Source organism: Pleurodeles waltl, chromosome 7 (genome assembly GCF_031143425.1).
Source record: "Pleurodeles waltl isolate 20211129_DDA chromosome 7, aPleWal1.hap1.20221129, whole genome shotgun sequence".
Classification (NCBI taxonomy): Eukaryota; Metazoa; Chordata; class Amphibia; order Caudata; family Salamandridae; genus Pleurodeles; species Pleurodeles waltl.
Genome location: NC_090446.1, coordinates 905,699,810 through 905,717,822, shown reverse-complemented (window position 1 = coordinate 905,717,822; position 18,013 = coordinate 905,699,810). Strand labels below are relative to the sequence as shown.

At 44.3% G+C, this 18,013-nt stretch overlaps 1 protein-coding gene across 1 annotated transcript in view; it reads left to right on the top strand.

Moving 5' to 3' along the window:
* CSF1R (colony stimulating factor 1 receptor) overlaps window positions 1-18,013 on the top strand; it is a 182,122-nt gene that overhangs the window by 64,847 nt on the left and 99,262 nt on the right. The window lies entirely within an intron of this gene.

Here is an 18,013-nt window from a genome sequence, read left to right as displayed (position 1 = left end):
ACACAAAATCAGTCAACACTCCTAGTTCCCATATACAATACTGATTCTACGTTGGTACCTCAAAAAGGTTACTAATATCCACTGAGTTAAAGTAAAATATCAGAATAGTTAAACCACTCACTATGATTCTTCCCACTTTGCAGCATGTAACCTGATGCTTTTTAGGCCATAACCCTATAAAATATCAGCAAGGATGAATTCCACAACACATTAAACACAATCACTGCAAATGGCATAATTCACCTTCTCCAGAGGAGATACGAACAACCTATATTCAAACATCACACCACACTTGCTATAATGCCCTTCCAAAAGAAACAGCAAAAGGTTGATGCCACTACTATTAAGAGTTAATCTAGATTCCAGAGGTCAGAATTTGTAATCTCAGTGGTGCATATCAAATTTTAATAAGGACACAAGGTGGTACAATATAAATTTGAAAGGCTGTAGTTAAATATTAATAATGTAAGCCAAAAGCTCTAATGCAGCCTGCGCCACACCCATTAATACACTCCTAAACAAATAAAATAAGATTATTCCTAAAGTCACAGATTCTAAAACCCAATTTATTATCTTTCTCCTATATCAATGATAAAGGAGGCAATCACCAACAACCCTAAACATTTGCATTTTGTATCTCCTCTCCAACTCCAGAGCATCTCCTATATTTCCAACAATTCTCTTCTTCCTTCCTGACTATGGCCCTAAACAAATTCTTGGAGGTTACATACAAAGACGTGGATCCAACTTGTTGGCTTAGAGCTTTGTATCATTGTCTTGACTCAAAAAATGTTCTGAAACTTGCACCTTACAGACTGAAATCTTGAACACACCTCACTACCAGGGTTTAGAAACCAGATCCAACTAAGCATACACAAATGAAAAACCTTCAAAATAATCCCCAAAACAACATTACCGTTTACATATCCATTCTGAGATTACGATACACCAGAGTTTGTGTAGTGAAATGGTTTATTCTGGGTGTTTTAAACTACAAAGCCTACTTCTTAACCTGCAGTCAGGTTTTACATTCACCCAATAAACTGAAGGCACACTTGCAAAAATAAAAAATAAGTACGCTATGACTTGGATGAAAACCACTGATACTTCTTAATCTGTATACAGCCATTAGCATCCTGCTCAAAGAAGGTTGTCCAACATTGCTTCCATATTACTTTCATGCTGGTCCATCAAGGCTGGAACCATGCTAGATTTTTTAGACGTACACATGGGACACATTTGCCTCCAATACATCTAAATAGGATTAATTTACAAAATCAGTACTTATCCTGAAACCTAGCATGGAATCAGCGTTTGTGGACTAATGGCTGAACTCCTGCATTAAAACACTGAAGGGAAAGATAAACATGTCATAATAAAGGTAAAGGGCCTGATTTAGATCTTGGTGGAAGGGAAAACTGTGTTACAAATGTGACGGATATCCCGTCCACCATATTACAATCCTATTATATCCTTTGGCGATCATAAAATGGCAGAAAGGTAACCGTCACCTTTGTTAATCAAGCTAATTTGATATACATAATTTACATGGCCCTCCCATTAAAACTTCATTATCAAGCTACAAATGTGGAAAAGCAGTTTTTTTTCAATGTGTCACAGAAATAACTAGAGAACATAAAACCTGGGTCAAATCACTTCACTTGTTTCCCAAGGTGTTATAAATTCAAACCAAATTAGTTTATTTAATGTATTTAGTAGGTGCCATTCACACAACCTCAAGTGTAATCAATTATAAAAAGAGGTGTGCAAAATTATACTAAAAAACAGATCCTGAAAATGATTAAAGTGATTATTGCACATAATCCTTAGTCTGGAATAAAGCACTAAAATAAACTGCATTGTAGAAAAGGTAAAACTGAAAATGGAAGTGAAAATGAGGAGGTAGGGAGAGCGAAGAAAATGCTCCTAAGTTTTATAATTAGATTTGGTGCGAAAGACCCCCATCTAGTAAGTAAGTAGGACAGCGACTTTCTCCTTACATAATGTTTGAAACACTTGTATGTGATTGCATAGGAAACCAATTTCGTAGAGTACCATCACTGAGAAACCATTTCACATAAACTGTTTAATGGGCATTTTCCAAATGAATGGCATTTACCATTGCATAGAAACCAATTAGAATGTATTTTTTTCGAAATTGCTTTTTGCCTGCTAAATATTTAAGTTGTAAACTTGAAAAATAGTTCTCACTATTGATTTTTCTCTTTGCACAAGGTTTACATATAATTATATGTTCATTCACCTCAATTTATAGAAATATCTGAAAGTTTTGTGCTGCGGTACTCCAGTGGAACTGCAGATTCAATTAATAAATCATCCTGTTTGGCCAAGATTGCTTTTTGACCCGTTGGCACCTGCTGTTCTGTGGAACTGAGCACTCTCATCGGCTAGCCTCAAAATGTTACACCTACCATTTCAGGACTCAGTGCTCATGTCCTAAGTTACTTAAAAGAACAATACAAAAGGGGGCAGAGTAGTGGTATCCTTATCCCTAGGCCTTGCGGGGTATCCCAGAGGGACTCCTTGCTGGGGCCCAAAAATATTTATATTTATTTTTCATGGGACCCAGCGAGGCCTCCTGTGAGGTCCCACTGGACTCCTGCTTGACCCAGTGCAACCCTCCCGTGTGGCCCTGCGGGACCATGCAAGCATTAAAAAGTGAAGCTTGCACGGCCCCATAGTACCTTGGCATACTGGTTGAGCATAAATACGTCAGGAGTACAGAGGTACAGTGAAAATAAAATAAATACAACTGAAAATGTGGGATTAGTGTCCATGAGGGGTTTAGCAACCATGGGAGATGGTTAGCAACAGGACTTTGGCCACCCACGGGGATGGGTGGAGGGCCTGGCCAGAGGCTAGGTCCTGCAGCTGTCCCCCACCATCCATGACCAGCTCAGCTGTGGATTACTTATTCGTAGGGTTCTCCGCAGGGCCTAGCTGCAGGACTTACGTGTCATCAATGATGTAATTTATTAATAATAATATTATTATTATTATTATTATTATTAGTTCACTTGTAAAGCACACATTGCCTACTAAGGCATCCTGGGGCTCACTATCAGTGACCAATCTGAGACTTATTCGAATACCTAAAGATTGTAAAGCTAGGTCTTTAAAGTTTTATTGAAAGTATAAAGGTTGTTAACAGTGCTAAGTGAAGAAGGCAAGCTGTTTCAAAGGCCGGCTGCCTTCTTAGAGAACGGTCTGCCACCAGTTTGCCAGCATGTCATGACCAATGTCATATGTGAGGTCATAAGCAGTGCATGACAGGCACATAAGTTATTATTAGCTCAGTAAATGATATCAGGTCAATTTCACTTTTTTTGTTTTTGTTTTAACGAAATAGATTTTATATATTATTACCAGGTTTAAGCATGTTGCTGACCCCAGTTGAGTCACACTTGCACCACGCAATGTGGTACATGCATTCCGGAGCACACATAGAAAGAGGAAAACGCCTCAGGGGATAGTTTTTGTACATGAACGTGCCTCTTCCTGCACAAAAATAATCCCCCTTACAACACAGTCACCCTTGCACCATATTACAAGAGTGTCTGCATTGGCGCTAGGCTGGCAAAATGGCACCAGCACAGGGACAAAGGCAGGAATGTGCCATATTCTTTTAAATACATTACATTCCTGTCCTGAATCCTGTGACACAGCGCAGCTTGGTGACTTGCTGCACTGCGCCACTTGGTCATAAATATGGCCCATAGGGGGTCATTCTGACCCTGACGGTCCATGACCGCCATGGCGGAGGGCGGCGGAAGCACCGCCAACAGGCTGGCGGTGCTTCCTGGGCGATTCTGACCGCGGCGGTAAAGCCGCGGTCAGAAAAGGGGAGCCGGCGGTTTCCCGACGGTTTCCCGCTGGCCCAGGGAATCCGCCATGGCGGCGCTGCTTGCAGCACCGCCATGGGGATTCCGACCGCCTTCCCGCCAGCCTGTTTCTGGCGGGAACGGGAACGGGTGCCACTGGCATGGGCAGTGCATGGGCCCCCTAACAGGGCCCCACAAAGATTTTCACTGTCTGCTGTGCAGACAGTGAAAATCGCGACGGGTGCCACTGCACCCGTCGCACCCCTGCAACTCCGCCGGCTCCATTCCGAGCCGGCTTCATTGTTGAAGGGGCTTTCCCGCTGGGCCGGCCGGCGGTCTTCTGGCGGTCGCCCGCCGGCCCAGCGGGAAAGCCGGAATGGCCGCCGCGGTCTTTTGCCGACCGCCGCAGTCAGAATGACCGCCATAGTGTCTTACCGAACTGTAACGTTACTTTCTCTTTGGTTTTCTTCAGTGAATATCTGATGTTTTGAAATATAGAGTCTCATATTATTAAAATATTATTACCATACTTAACTACAAGGTCACTGTAACCTGTGGTGTGTTTGTCTCTCTCTCTCTTTCTCTCTCTCTTTCTCTCTTTCTCTCTCTCTCTCTCTCTATATATATATACATACATATATATATATATATATATATATATATATATATATATATATATTTATATATATATATATATATATATATATATATATATATATATATATATATATATATATATATATATATGTATGTATATATATTAATATATATATATTTCTGGGAGCTCCCATTTTTTAAATTTAATTTGCATATGTATATGTGTGTGTATGTATATTCTTCAAGGTATACAAAGACACTTTGTCCCTCTTTCCCCTATAGATTGCTTGTTGCTTTTGGGGAGAATACCCTCAAATGCAGTTTTAAGAAAGAAGAATATGAAAAAAACAAAAAAACTAAAGTTAAACTGGAACCTTCTAATAATAAACAAACCACTGTTTTCAACCAAAAAAACACTAACATTCACCAGTTATAGGTAACTGAGATAAGTATAACTTGCACCGCTGTAGGCTCTAGACATCATCAGTGATGTAATATGTGCAGTCATAAGCAGTACATCATAGTGATGTAATCTGTGCACTCATAAGCAGTTCATCACATTAGTGGAAGTTATACTTATGTCAGTTACATTTCACTGGCATGCCCATGATTTGGATCTTTTTATGACATTGTGGATGATGCTTACTGGTGCCCCTTATAAGTCTACACTAGGATGTGTCCCTTGTCAGTCCATTTGTCTCTGCTCAGGTTCAAGCCTCATCTGCGGCGGTAAAGAGATATGTGTGCAATTCTGATATCACTCAATTTTGCCATATATAGCCATGGGTATTAGACTTTGTGTTTGCACACAGTTTGGGAATATACTCACCTTGTTGTTAGCTGTAATCTAGAGCCCATTCTCTCTTGCAGTTTGCATTATGATGTCTCTGTCTCAATAGTCCTACAAGTGGGTCACCATTGGTCATGGGATGCTCCAGGTACCAGTGGTCATGCCGGAACCCTGCGTGCCCTTTCTACTTCGAAGTTCGAGGCCATGTATTTGTAAACATATTCAATCAACCAGTTTTCCAGGAATGCCTCCGCAATGTTCCTGGCCATTCACTCAGATATTCCGCCAGAATTATGTTATTACAGCAGGAGAGATTCCCTTAGCATAATCTAGCTCTTTGTTACTGGAGGTGCAGTGTCTTTGAATTCCATTTCCTCTGTGACTCGAGGTCTTCTGTGGCGAGCATGGGTTCATTATCAGTGACTGTATCACTGAATTTGTTGTGCTCTCAGCACGTCTATAGCCACAGCATCAGTCTTCATTCTAAGAGCAGTTTTAGTGTCCAGTATGACCTGTAGTATGCATGAAATATCTCTGTTTGTCCCACTAGTGTAGTCTCAACTACTTTTGGGTCAGCATTATAGTAGTTCACTTCCGCCCGAGGGTAAGGTTTGTTTTGCACCTTTTGAGTTTTCAATTTAACCATGATGCCTATGTCCTGTCAACCAAGTTGTATCCTTGGTTGTGGCACTGGACCATCTTGGGAAGGTCACACTACAGAGTACCACCTTCTAGGTCAGCTATATAGCAACCCTATATAAAATAGAATGTGATGAACATTGCGGCTGCTTAGTCTTAGAGCTCCAAAGATCTGGCTCGTTTCATCCTAAATAATCCCAGGTGCTAGGCACGCAACACCTCCCCTGACAGCCCTGAAGGTAGAGGAGCTGCTGGGATCTGTGGCTGTCACCCGAGTGCAGAGACCGCAGCTTGGAAGGCAGCTTGGGGAGCTGCTGAGGAGACACAAGGCCACAGGGCACAGCCTAATCCTGCGGACAACCATTGCTGGCTGCGTTGGGAGCAAGCTAGAATGGAGGTGAACGACAACGAAAGGGTAAGGGGCAGTGACTCTTCCTCTCCCCTCTCCCATGAGGCAGTCAGTGACAGCTCAAGGATCCTGCCCCATTGCTGGCTCCCAGCACCGCTGACATGTTCACCCAGGCAGACGAGATGCAGGGCATTGCATGGGCTAGGTGTGCCCTTTGATGGCTTCAGCCTGCGTGGCCCACAGCATTGCCCAAGTAAGTTTCCGGGGATGATGCCAGTGGTCGCTTGTGAGCATGCCGAGACTGTTCATGTGGCCGGGAGCAGCAAAGCATGATCTGTGGATCTGATGAGGTCCCAACTGGGGCAGCTACTAGAAGAGGGGCTGAACCAGTGGCGCTGCACCACTGAGGAACCAGGAACTAAAACCCCCAATTCTACATGAGGACTGAGGGGAGAGCTCAGCAACATAATGTGGCCCAGTATTGGAACCGCTTCCAATTGCACATGCTGCTTTATCGGGCGCAGAGAACATCACACTAAACAGCAGACCCATACAAACTCCTTCTCCCCCGGGATACAGACCATCTGGAGATAACTGCCTGCCTCTGTCCTTTACCTGCCTTTAAGAACAGTGCCCTTGATCTTGTGACCCGGTGAGTGTCTCGGGCGCGTGCGTTTGACCTCCTCTCACACAAAGTGGTGGCAGGAAGGCACCTCGAGACTCTGGGGGATGGCGCTTTTGAAGGCACTAGCGAATTTTGGGATTAAAAAATCTGTCCTGGCTGATGATGCTGTGGCGAGCATGCGGGCTCCTGTGAGGGTTACTGAATGGAGTCATCGAGGTCTGCAGAGATTTGTGCAGAATGCGAGGGTGGCGAAAGAGGTCTGGAGAAGGCCCAACTGTGCACTGCATTTGACCCCCCCCAACAGATAATATACAACTGCAGTGTGTCTTAGCACCAACCACTACCCTCACAACTTGCCAACGTTAACCATTTTTGGGTGGTAACTAAGTTCAGTGGGCTGCTCGTGCTGCGCTACCGTATGCCCCTTTAGGGGGATTGGTGATCGCAAGTAAGCTCATGCTACTGTTCAATTTGCTTTCCTCTTAGTGGATCCCCTGGCCCTGAGCATCAAACTCTTATACAGAGGGTCACACAAAGCCTACCAAGCTGGATCAACCATCATCCTCCCTCATGGATGCGACTACCCACGCAGTGGGATCAGCTAATCTGCATGCTATTCTGCAGGCGATTGAATCATCTTGTGTATCCCTGGAAAAAAAATATTCGGTGGCGGTGGATCTGATCCTGTTACGTAGCAACCACGGCAAATTATTGGACTGTGTCACCTAATCTGGAAAGCCCCTGGCTGATTTAGCACCACAGACGACCAACCTCTGAGTTCAAGTGACAGACCTGGAGGAGAGGGTACGATGTTTTGAGCACTGGACTGAGGATGTAGAGGGCTGCTGTCGTCATACCAATATAAGAGTGACTAGAAGTCACCTCATTGGCATCCTAGCTGCTGGGCTGCATAAATACCGACCCAATACTCCTATCCTTGTCACAACCAGAGTAGGACATCGTGAGGAGGCCCGCTCTGTGCCCCCCTGACGTACCATACTATTCCGAGATATGTCCATCTTGGCGCCCTGACACCACAAGCCTGATCCAGATCTGGACTGTCACTGCCACCTAGCATGCCCAGTTCGTGTGTTGGGGGTTCTTGTTAAGTGGTTTGGACAAAGAGCCTTGAGCTAGTTGCCCGTGATATTGTTGATGGCTCATACCCGGTTAGTATCTTGTTCCTTGTTTGCACTGTTACATACCCACACCATTTCATTCCTCCCCCTCTGGTATCCCCTATTACAGATGGGTCTACTAGTCCCTAACCCCCCATGGGAATCTACAGGGGCTGCTCTACTATAATGCCCATACCCAAATTGTTCAGATTATTTCTTGGAACATCAGAGAAATGCAAACACCCACATATCCCTATAATATTGAAACTTTCCTTAAGCTTAGACCTCAAGAGGCGATGGAGGGGACAGGTTTACTGCACTATTTACTGTATGCTAGAAGTACACTTATCAGGGTGAGGGCGGTTATCCCCCTTCAGGTCCTAGCCCAGGAAATAGATCATTCTCCTTGAGGCCAGATTAGATGACACACCCATACTGTTGGGCAGTGTTTATGCCCTTAATTTCGATCAATTAACTTTTTTTTCACTGCCTCTCGATCTCCCTAGCATGCTGGGCCCAGCTGCTATGGGTCTTGGGGGGAGATTTCAACTGTGACCTGGATCCTATCCTGAAATGCTTCCATCCTCCACTTCTATCAGCCACCGCGACAGCTACTGCTCGTAGCCTGACAGTCTGGCTCCAGCAGTAGTCCATGTGTGATACTTTACGCCACCTTAACCTGGGAACTCAACTCTATCCTTACTATTCTCCGGTCCATGATGTCTACGTCTACGTCTGTCAGCTCTGTAGTTTTGTCCCCTGACTATCTGGATAGAATAATATCCAACCACAACAGCATGCGGATAGATCTGCAATAGGGGCATATCCCTTTCCGGTCCCTATGTGGAAATTACAGTCCTCAGCCCAGGAGGACCACATTTTAAGGCCATGATCTCGGATCAGATAGTATATTAATCTCACCTTATTGAAGGGTATACTGCCTTATTTAAAGCACCTGCATGAGCACCATTTGTGGTGAAGGCCGCACCCTGTCCCTCGTATTAAGCCAGAAGGAGCTGGAGTACGCAGCAGTGAAGTGACTGGTGGTTGTTGGCCTGGGATGGCGTCTTTCCCTAACACTGCTCTTGGAACGGGTGGTACAGTTACTCAAGCGAATACGTTGCCTCGATTACCAAGCATCTGTTGCCAAATCCCACTCTGAAGGAAATAAATTGGGCTGACTACTGGCCTAGCTGATCAGACAGGAATTGCAACAGCCCCAATACCTAAACTTCGACGGGCACATGGGGTGATTCTTTATTCCCAACGGGACAAACATGAGGTGTTTGTGTCTTTCTATGCCTCGTTGTACTCCCCACTCCCCACGGAAGTCCAGCAATTGCTAATTGAGGCTCCTTTACCAGCTATCTGTGTGATTGAAAGGCTCCCATAACAGTAACAGAGGTCAGGGAAGCGATAACATAAATTGAAACCAGGAACACTCCGGGGACTAATTGTCTCCTGATGTAATTCAATAAGCAGTATAAATGAAGTCCTGGCCCTTTGCTTGGTAAAACTAAATGAGTCTGGAGCAAGGCATTACTGGCCTTCCTGCTGAAGCCAGACAAAGACCCTCTAAGTCTATTCTCTTACCGTCCCATAGCCACTTTAAACATGGACTATAATATTCTAACAAAAATCTTGACCTCTAGAATTCAACAGATTTTGCCTCGCTTGTTCCATGGTGATCAGTGTGGTTTCATCCCGTGCCACAATACAGCAGTCAATATAGGTGCTTTTTTTAATTCAAGGAGGGGTCACGGCCTGGCTGGCTTTGAGTGGCTGTCCTGGACCTAGAAAAGTCCTTTGACTCTCTGGTTTGAGAATATTTATTTGCAGTACTGCAACATTATGGGTTCGGGGTCGGCCATTAAGTTCAAATAGTTGCTCTTTGCAGTACCTATATTGCGGATCCGTACAGGAGGTCTCATCTCCTGCTCCATCCTGGTGGGGAGAGGTACCCGCCAGGGATACCTCTTGTCCCCATTGCTGTTTGCCCTGGCAGTAGAGTCACTACCCACACATGCCCGCCACATCATAAGTGTGTTGGTATCCCTTTCCTGGACAATACCCACATCATTTCCCTGTACGCAGACGGTGTTCTTTTATATGTCAAACATCTTAATATGGACTTATCTGGCCTAGCCGGTCTTTTGTCCACTTTTGGAAACCTTTGTTGCTTTGAGTGAGCTGGACAAAATCTTGTTTATACCGTCTAACATCAGAGGCACACTATCTCCCGGTGGTTATGGGTGGAGAGCTCCTCTGATGGGAGGACCAATCCTTCCAGTATTTGGGCGACAATCTTTACCACAGAGATGCTGACCTCTTGGAGGGCAATCTGACCAGGGCAATGTTCTCCCTTCGGGCCCGGGTCACCTTTTGGAAAACCATTTATCAGGTCACATAGCCTTAGCAAAAATGGTGATGCTCCCCGCCTGCTCCACCACTTCACCACTCTCCCAATATTCATGTGCCAATCATTATTGCAAAAACTACACCGGCTGTTGAGTGATCTTATATGGCATTTCAGTAGGTTCAGAGTACCCATAGCTAAGCTACAACTCCTGAGAGAGGCGGGGGGCCAGTGGGGTCCTTATTTTGCATTGTACTTCCTTGTGGCTCAAGTACAATAGTTCGCTTACTGGCTGGCTGGCCATGACTTGGTAGACACCAGAGCCGTTGCACATCCACCTTGACTGCGAGGTTGCTCCTCTCCCTCGTGATCCCTGGGACAAGTGATCCCTGAACACCCCTGCATTTAGAACGGGTGGCGCTCCAGTGTTTCCAGAGAAGTTGCTTCCTTACCCATAAGACTCCCACTTATGCTCCCTCAATCACTCTGCTGGGCTTTCCTTGGGGTACTGGGGATCTCACTTGACAAGACCTTTCAGCCTGGGACGGAGTCGGTTTGTTGATGCTTAGGAATTTATTTGCCAATAGCTAACTCCTCTTGTTTGAATAGTTGGTGGAGCAATGCAAATTCACCAGGGATAGTTCCTAATGTATTACCTCCTCCATAACCTTCTGAGGGAGAAGTGGAGGGTGACAGAGTCTGTACCACCTACCAACGACGTAGTGGATAGTCTTCATACTTTGGAAGATAGAAGACAGTTGGCGACCTGACTCACAAGGGCCATGATTGCACATACACAGCTCCCCCTCTAATTACTCAGGGATGCATGGGAAACAGAGGTTGCTTGGGTCCGACATGATAAGGAATGGCAGGAGGCATTAGCACTCCCACGGTGCAATGATTTCAATTTTATATACTAGATAGAGCATTCCTCTCACCACAGCGAATACACTGCGTTTTCCGAATGCCCGTCTCCAGCGGCTGACCTCCAGCACTTTTTGTTGGGCTGTCCTCAGCTCATCCAGTTCTGGCAAGATGTCCTTTTGACTATTGCCGCAACCATGGACCACCTACTTCTTGACACTTGGGAGGTAGGTTTGTTTACAAGAGCCATTTAAAATATAAAATGGTGGCTTGCTTCACTGATGTAGTTCTTGTCCTGGCCAAATGTGCCATGACAATGCACTGTTGCTTTTATCAGCAGGAGGTTGACCCCTAGAGACAAGCGTTGGTCTGCCATAGAGAGGGAGGCCTTTGCTGTGGTCCGGGCACTGAAAAAGTTGAGACCATACCTGTTTGGTATTCACCTTATTGTTCAGACAGACCACAAACCTCTATCATGGCTTAAACAAATGAAAGGTGAAACCCCTAAATTGTTGAGGTGGTCCATCTCCCTACAGGGAATGGACTATACAGTGGAACATAGACCTGGGAGTACCCACTCCAATGCAGATGGACTCTCCAGATATTTCCACTTAGACAATGATGACTCATCTGGGCAAGGTTAGCCTTATTGTCCCTCCTTTGGAGGGGGGTTGTGTAGGAAAGTACTATCTTGGCTGGCATGTTACCCCCATTTTTACTTGTGTGTCAGTTTGTTTTTGCCTGTCTCACTGGGATCCTGCTAGCCAGGACCCCAGTGCTCATAGTTTGTGGCCTGAATGTGTTCCCTGTGTGGTGCCTAACTGTGTCACTGAGGCTCTGCTAACCAGAACCACAGTGCTTATGCTCTCTCTGCTTTTAAAATTGTCACTGCAGGCTAGTGACCATTTTTACCAATTCTGATTGGCACACTGGAACACTGTTATAATTCCCTAGTATATGGTACCTAGGTACCCTGGGTATTGGGGTTCAGGAGATCCCTATGGGCTGCTGCATTTCTTTTGCCACCCATAGGGAGCTCAGACAATTCTTACACAGGACTGCCACTGCAGCCTGAGTGAAATAACATCCACGTTATTTCACAGCCATTTTACACTGCACTTAAGTAACTTATAAGTCACCTATATGTCTAACCCTCACCTAGTGAAGGTTAGGTGCAAAGTTACTAAGTGTGAGGGCACCCTGGCACTAGCCAAGGTGCCCTCACATTGTTCAGGGCAATTTCCCCAGACTTTATGAGTGCGGGGACACCATTACACACGTGCACTACATATAGGTCAAGACCTATATGTAGCTTCACAATGGTAACTCTGAATATGGCCATGTAACATGTTTAAGATCATGTAATTGTGCCCCCATGCCAAATCTGGTATTGGGGTGCCAATACCATGCATCACTGGGTCTCCAGCATGGACCCTGGGTACTGCCAAACTAGCTCTCTGGGGTTCTTACTGCAGCTACTGCTGCTGCCAACCCACAGACAGGCTTCTGCCCTCCTGGGGTCTGGCCAACCCAGTGCTTTCTGTAGCTATACTGACCCCATCTCTATGGACAAGCTGTCATCCCGGCAGCCAAATTATTTATTGCCAGTATTCAGCGCTGTTTTTGGCTATGTACCCTAAGCTTCCTTGTTTACTGGCAAACAATATTCCAAACTTGTGTTGTTTGTTTTTGTATATGTTTCTAAAATTAATAAAACATACTCACCATAAAACAAAATGTGAATACAGCAGGCCTGTTTTTTTATCTTGGGTTTACAGACGGGTGAAATAATAATAAGACAGGCCCCAGACTCACTTTTGGCTGCAGTCGGTTGCAATTAAAGGGAAAAAGGATATAACCCCGATCTCATTGACATCCACAGCAAGAATATGGCTTTGGTCTGGGAGTATCCCGAAGGTCATCGCTGGTGCGGTCCCTCGCAGTCTCGCCCTCCACATTTCCCTTGCTGCTGGGCAATTTGTTTCTGGCCTTTGGACGCTCTTGAGCCCACTAGTTTGTATATATTCCTGTGTGTATCTTGGTTGGGGAACATCAATCACGACATCCTATTCCGGACCATGAGCATGAGCAATGACCCTAGTGGGCAGAGGTCACTCACCGCCTAAGGGCCTGCACTGTATCCTCCATATCACGTCCTCTAGATGCATTCAGTTCTTTAGTTGATGAGCACAATCAAGAGCACCTGGGCAGGCAGTGGTTGCCGATTACTGCCTCTGCTCACCATCAGTGGGCCAAGTCACCCTCAAGGCAGTTTCTTCCACCCCACCAGGTTCTGCTGGATAAATAGCATCGAAGGAGCACCTCTCCTACTGCCTTCTGTTTTTAACGGTTGCAGATTTACTGAACTTTTAAATTTCTAAATATAATAAAATAATGTTGTTTAGAAAGGTTTCATTTGACTGTTTTCCTTAAAATGGTATTTCCTTTCAAATGTTTCCTTTCATTTTCAATTCTTTGTATTACGTTTAAATAATCCATCCTCAAAAGTGCGTTTCCATGAGTTGGCTTCCTCTAATGTGATTTCTAAGTTTTAATTTTTCCATTAATTCACATACTTCAGCTTGAAATTCCTCTGTGCGGAGGCTATTTTGTCATAAGTCCACTCTGTACTGAGTCTGTATTTGGCTCTGTTTTCATCTTTAATATGGTTGTTCCAATCATAATGAAGTATACAAAAATGTAATCAGTGGGACACTTGCATTAATCTCAACAACTGATAATTATTCATGGCTGCATACCAGTCCATCATTTTTCTGTACAACATGCCACCTCATTTTGGACCCAGCAATATACAAATCAGGCAAGGTCCTTCCTGAACCAGAACATAAACAAACCAGCACTAGCTTTGCCCTAGTTAGAGCTCATTTTCCAGATATAGCTTGGTTCTAGTGACATAGTTTGCATGGGAGCCACATCTGGGCATACCTGTCCCACTTAGGCCAACTCACTAAAATGTAGAAAAAGTGATAGCTGGGATGCTTGAAATAATCCCATCCACTGGTAATTACTCGGGCTTCATCCCAGTCCATTATTATTCTGCACACAATGCCACTTCATTTTGGACCCATCCATATGCAAATTAGTCTCGACCCTGCTCCAGTGGAAACATGCCAGCCTGAACTGTTTTTAGGTCTCGCCTACCACACAGGTTTTTGCTGTCTGTAAGTAATGGCCTTTCGTTGACCACCCCAAAAACTTGCTTACCCTTAGTTGGCTTTAGTGTCACTCTTATTTGCTACATTTTTCTTTTTCTTTTAGCACTCCCTAAGAGTGCACATGTTTTGCAAATCTCTCCCTCGTGTGCTACTTACACCCAAAAAACCCCTCACTCATGCTGTGTTGCCACCACCCCGTTGCTCTTTCTCTTATGTGCTGCTTTTCCTGTCAGATACCTGCATGCTGATGTCTGTGTTGTTCCCTTATCCCCAGGCCTCTGACTTTTAAAAAATAAAAAAATATTCCCCCCCATTGCCTACTCCCTCTTGTTTTCCCCACCCACTCTTTTGTTGCTCCCACACCCCTTAAAATATGTATTTTTACATTTTTTGGCAGGTCTGACAGCTTCCATTTCCTGTCAGACAAATTCACTTACACAAATGCCATTTTGCACGGGTGAAAATTCATATTTTTTAATAACCACCTGAAGTGGAGCCTAAATTTAGAATTTGGTAAATAAAAAAGAAATTCAGCATTGTGATGCATATCGAAGAATATGTCATCATGCATGCCTGTGCCTATTGAATGATGCCTGTCATCATGACACATACATGTTCATCTGCTCCTCATGTCTTTTTTCTTTTTTTTTCCTTTTTTTTTTGCTGACTGTCAGAAAACATTTTTAGGGGCGAACGCAAAGCGCTCCGTCCCCTGTAGTAATCTCTCTTTGGGCTTCCAACCACGACTATGTCATATCAGTCACTTTCATTGGTTCGTGGGCTTGCCTTTTAAAATCTGCTTGCTTTCATTTGTGAAAGGCATGCATACATCATGCCTTTTCCGGTGGTTAGTCCACCTACACAGCACCGGTAAACTACTGAAAACATACGAGGATCGATGTTTTCAGCATGGTTTCCGGAGTACTTTATCTGTTTATTTTCCACGCAGCGCGATCGCGCTGGGGTTTACACAGCGCGATCGTGCTCGGTTTTTCCGTTTTCAATAACAGCACAATCACGCTGCATTTTACATAGTGCGATCGCGCTGCATTTTTTTTTTCTTTTAATTTGTGTGGCAAGAAAAGTCCAGTTAGGAGTTTACAACGCTAATAGCTCTAACTAGACCAAATGCGAGACCCGCTGCATTGAAAATGCTTGTTCATTTAGCCCCTGCTGCACAGCATTGAAAAAATAGCAGTAACAAAGCTAACAGGTCAAACTGTTATGTCCTGTTGGCTTTGCCATGTTTCTATTAGTTTCGGATAAGAAAATCCTGCTCCTTTGTGTCCGAGTTTTTGTCAGGCAATAGGTAGGTCAGCATCTCATTTCGTCTGGAATGCCCGGAGTTTTTAATTAGCTGCTGTAGTTTATTTCTTTTCCGTTACGCTTTCAAGAGCGGAAATAGCAGGTTGAGGTGCTCTAGTGTTTCTGTCACAAGTGCATTTGTTGCTTTTTACTAGGCTCCTTTTTTCATGTTGTCAGATGTGTGTAAGTGATTAGTTCTTGCAACTAAGAGTCAGCACTCTTTTTTATCTTGATGTCACCATATTTACACTTGCAAATCTATCACAGTACAAACTTTTAGAAGACTCTTTGATTTTAACTTGTAAGGAGGGGGCAGAGCCTTGGATGAGGGGGGTTTCATTCCCAGAGCTACCCAAGAGGCACTCTGCCCTCCACCAAGCCCATCAACCCTTCCCCATTCCTCACAATAACAAATGGTTCCTATGGCTGTTGCGAGTGTCCCGGGGGATTTTCATACCTCTTAATGGACATCAGCTGCTTACAGCAGCAAATCACAAAATATATATATAGTGGTTCCCAACTTACCTTGAATGCCACAGTGTGATTTCGGCTCCACACTGGGTGACCATGCGAAGGGAACTGAAACCATGTGGCACATGGTTGCACTGTGTGCGTTGGCCCATCTTTTATTGTCTTGTGAGTTTGGTGGATGTAATATTTGTACATGTTTAATTTGAAAGTAGCCTTTAGTTTTGCCTAATTTGGCTGTGTGTTTATCTCTGCTTGAAGATTTTTTTCCATGCCAAGCTTCACAGCGTCCTTGTAATAGGCTATCAGGTTTTCTTTCTAGCATATATTGACTAGGTTTTTGTTTGAAGTTGTTGCTTTCGTGATGGCATAATTGAGGAGTGCTATGTGTACCCTCTCCTTAATGCAGATATATTCTGTATCAACTAGTGAGATTGTGGGGGGTGGTCTGGAATGCTTGCAAGATCACTTTCCACATCCTTTTTTCAACTTTTTCTATGCAGGGTCTCTGGCTAATATAGAGGTCCATATTCCTGCCTGTTGGCATTTCCTCGATTTTGGGACTCATGGCTTTGTCCAGGAGTGTCATTACATTTTGGGGTAGCTGGTTGGCAAAGATTCTGGTGCCTCTAATGGCATTCTCAACTCTTCTGATTGCTTCATCCACATGTCTTCACCATGAGCCAGGTTTGGTAATCTTATAACTATATAAGTGAGTGATGTTAAATGTTTCTACTTTTTAATCTTTACAAAGAAAGTCTGTTGTATATGACTTGTTTAGACATTGTTATCACCTGTGTTTGGTTCAGCTAATTTTGTGTGCAATAGGTGTCTCGGAGCATTCTTTATTCTTACTAATAGGACTGAGCCATCAGCTGACAGCAGTATTGGGATGGGAATTTTTGCTGGTCCTGCCTTTTGGATGTCCTATGTTGAATTAATAAATTTTTTGGTAGATGTCATTCGTGCAGAGATTATAAAGGACTGCTGCAAGTAAGCAACCTTGCCTTTTTTGCCAGAATAACATCTCACTGAGCTTGACATCTTTCTGTTCAGACCGCTTGTGACCTGAGCTGAGGAATTGTATACAGTTGCAGTATTGCTGCTTTCAAGACCTGTGTTCCACAAAATACAGTTGGAAAGATAAAGTGAGACACAAGTATTGTTTCTAAAATATTGTAATATCAAAAATATTGTAGCTCAGAATATTGCAGGTAAGATTATTTTTTTATAAACCAGTTTTTCTTTTGTTGTTAAAAAATATCATTTTGTGTTATATCATTGCAATTTGTATAATTATTTCAGTGTATTTTGTGTTTTCTGTATTTGTATGTATTGTATTTATTGTTAAATTGCTTGTATTTTTGGCATAATAATTTTAGGAGTGGGATATTGGATTTTGTTGGGCAGAAGGGGAAATAATTAAAAATGTATAATTTTAAAAGAGTGTCAGGTTCACATTTGGCCCCTTATTACAAGTCTGGCGGCTCTGGGACCGCCAGACTTGTGGTGGCGGTCGGACCGCCTGCAAAGCAGCGGTCCGGCCTCCACATTATGACCGTGGCGGAGCCGCCACAGTCCAACCGCCAGCACCTCCAGGTTCCCGCAGGTCGACAGCCTGTCGGTGCCAGTGTTCTTAATCAGCCAGGGCAGCACTGCAAGCCCTGGGGATTACGAGTCCCCTCTCTGCTGGCTTTAGCATGGCGGTTCCACCGCCATGCAAAGGCTGGTGGAGACGGGGTGCCGGGAGCCCCATGAAGGACCCTGCACTGTCCATGCACTTGGCATGGGCAGTGCAGGGGCCCCCATGGACAGCCCCATTGCGCTTTTCACTGCCTGAATTACAGCCCAGCGGGAACCTCGTAATAGGGTCAGCGGGCAGAA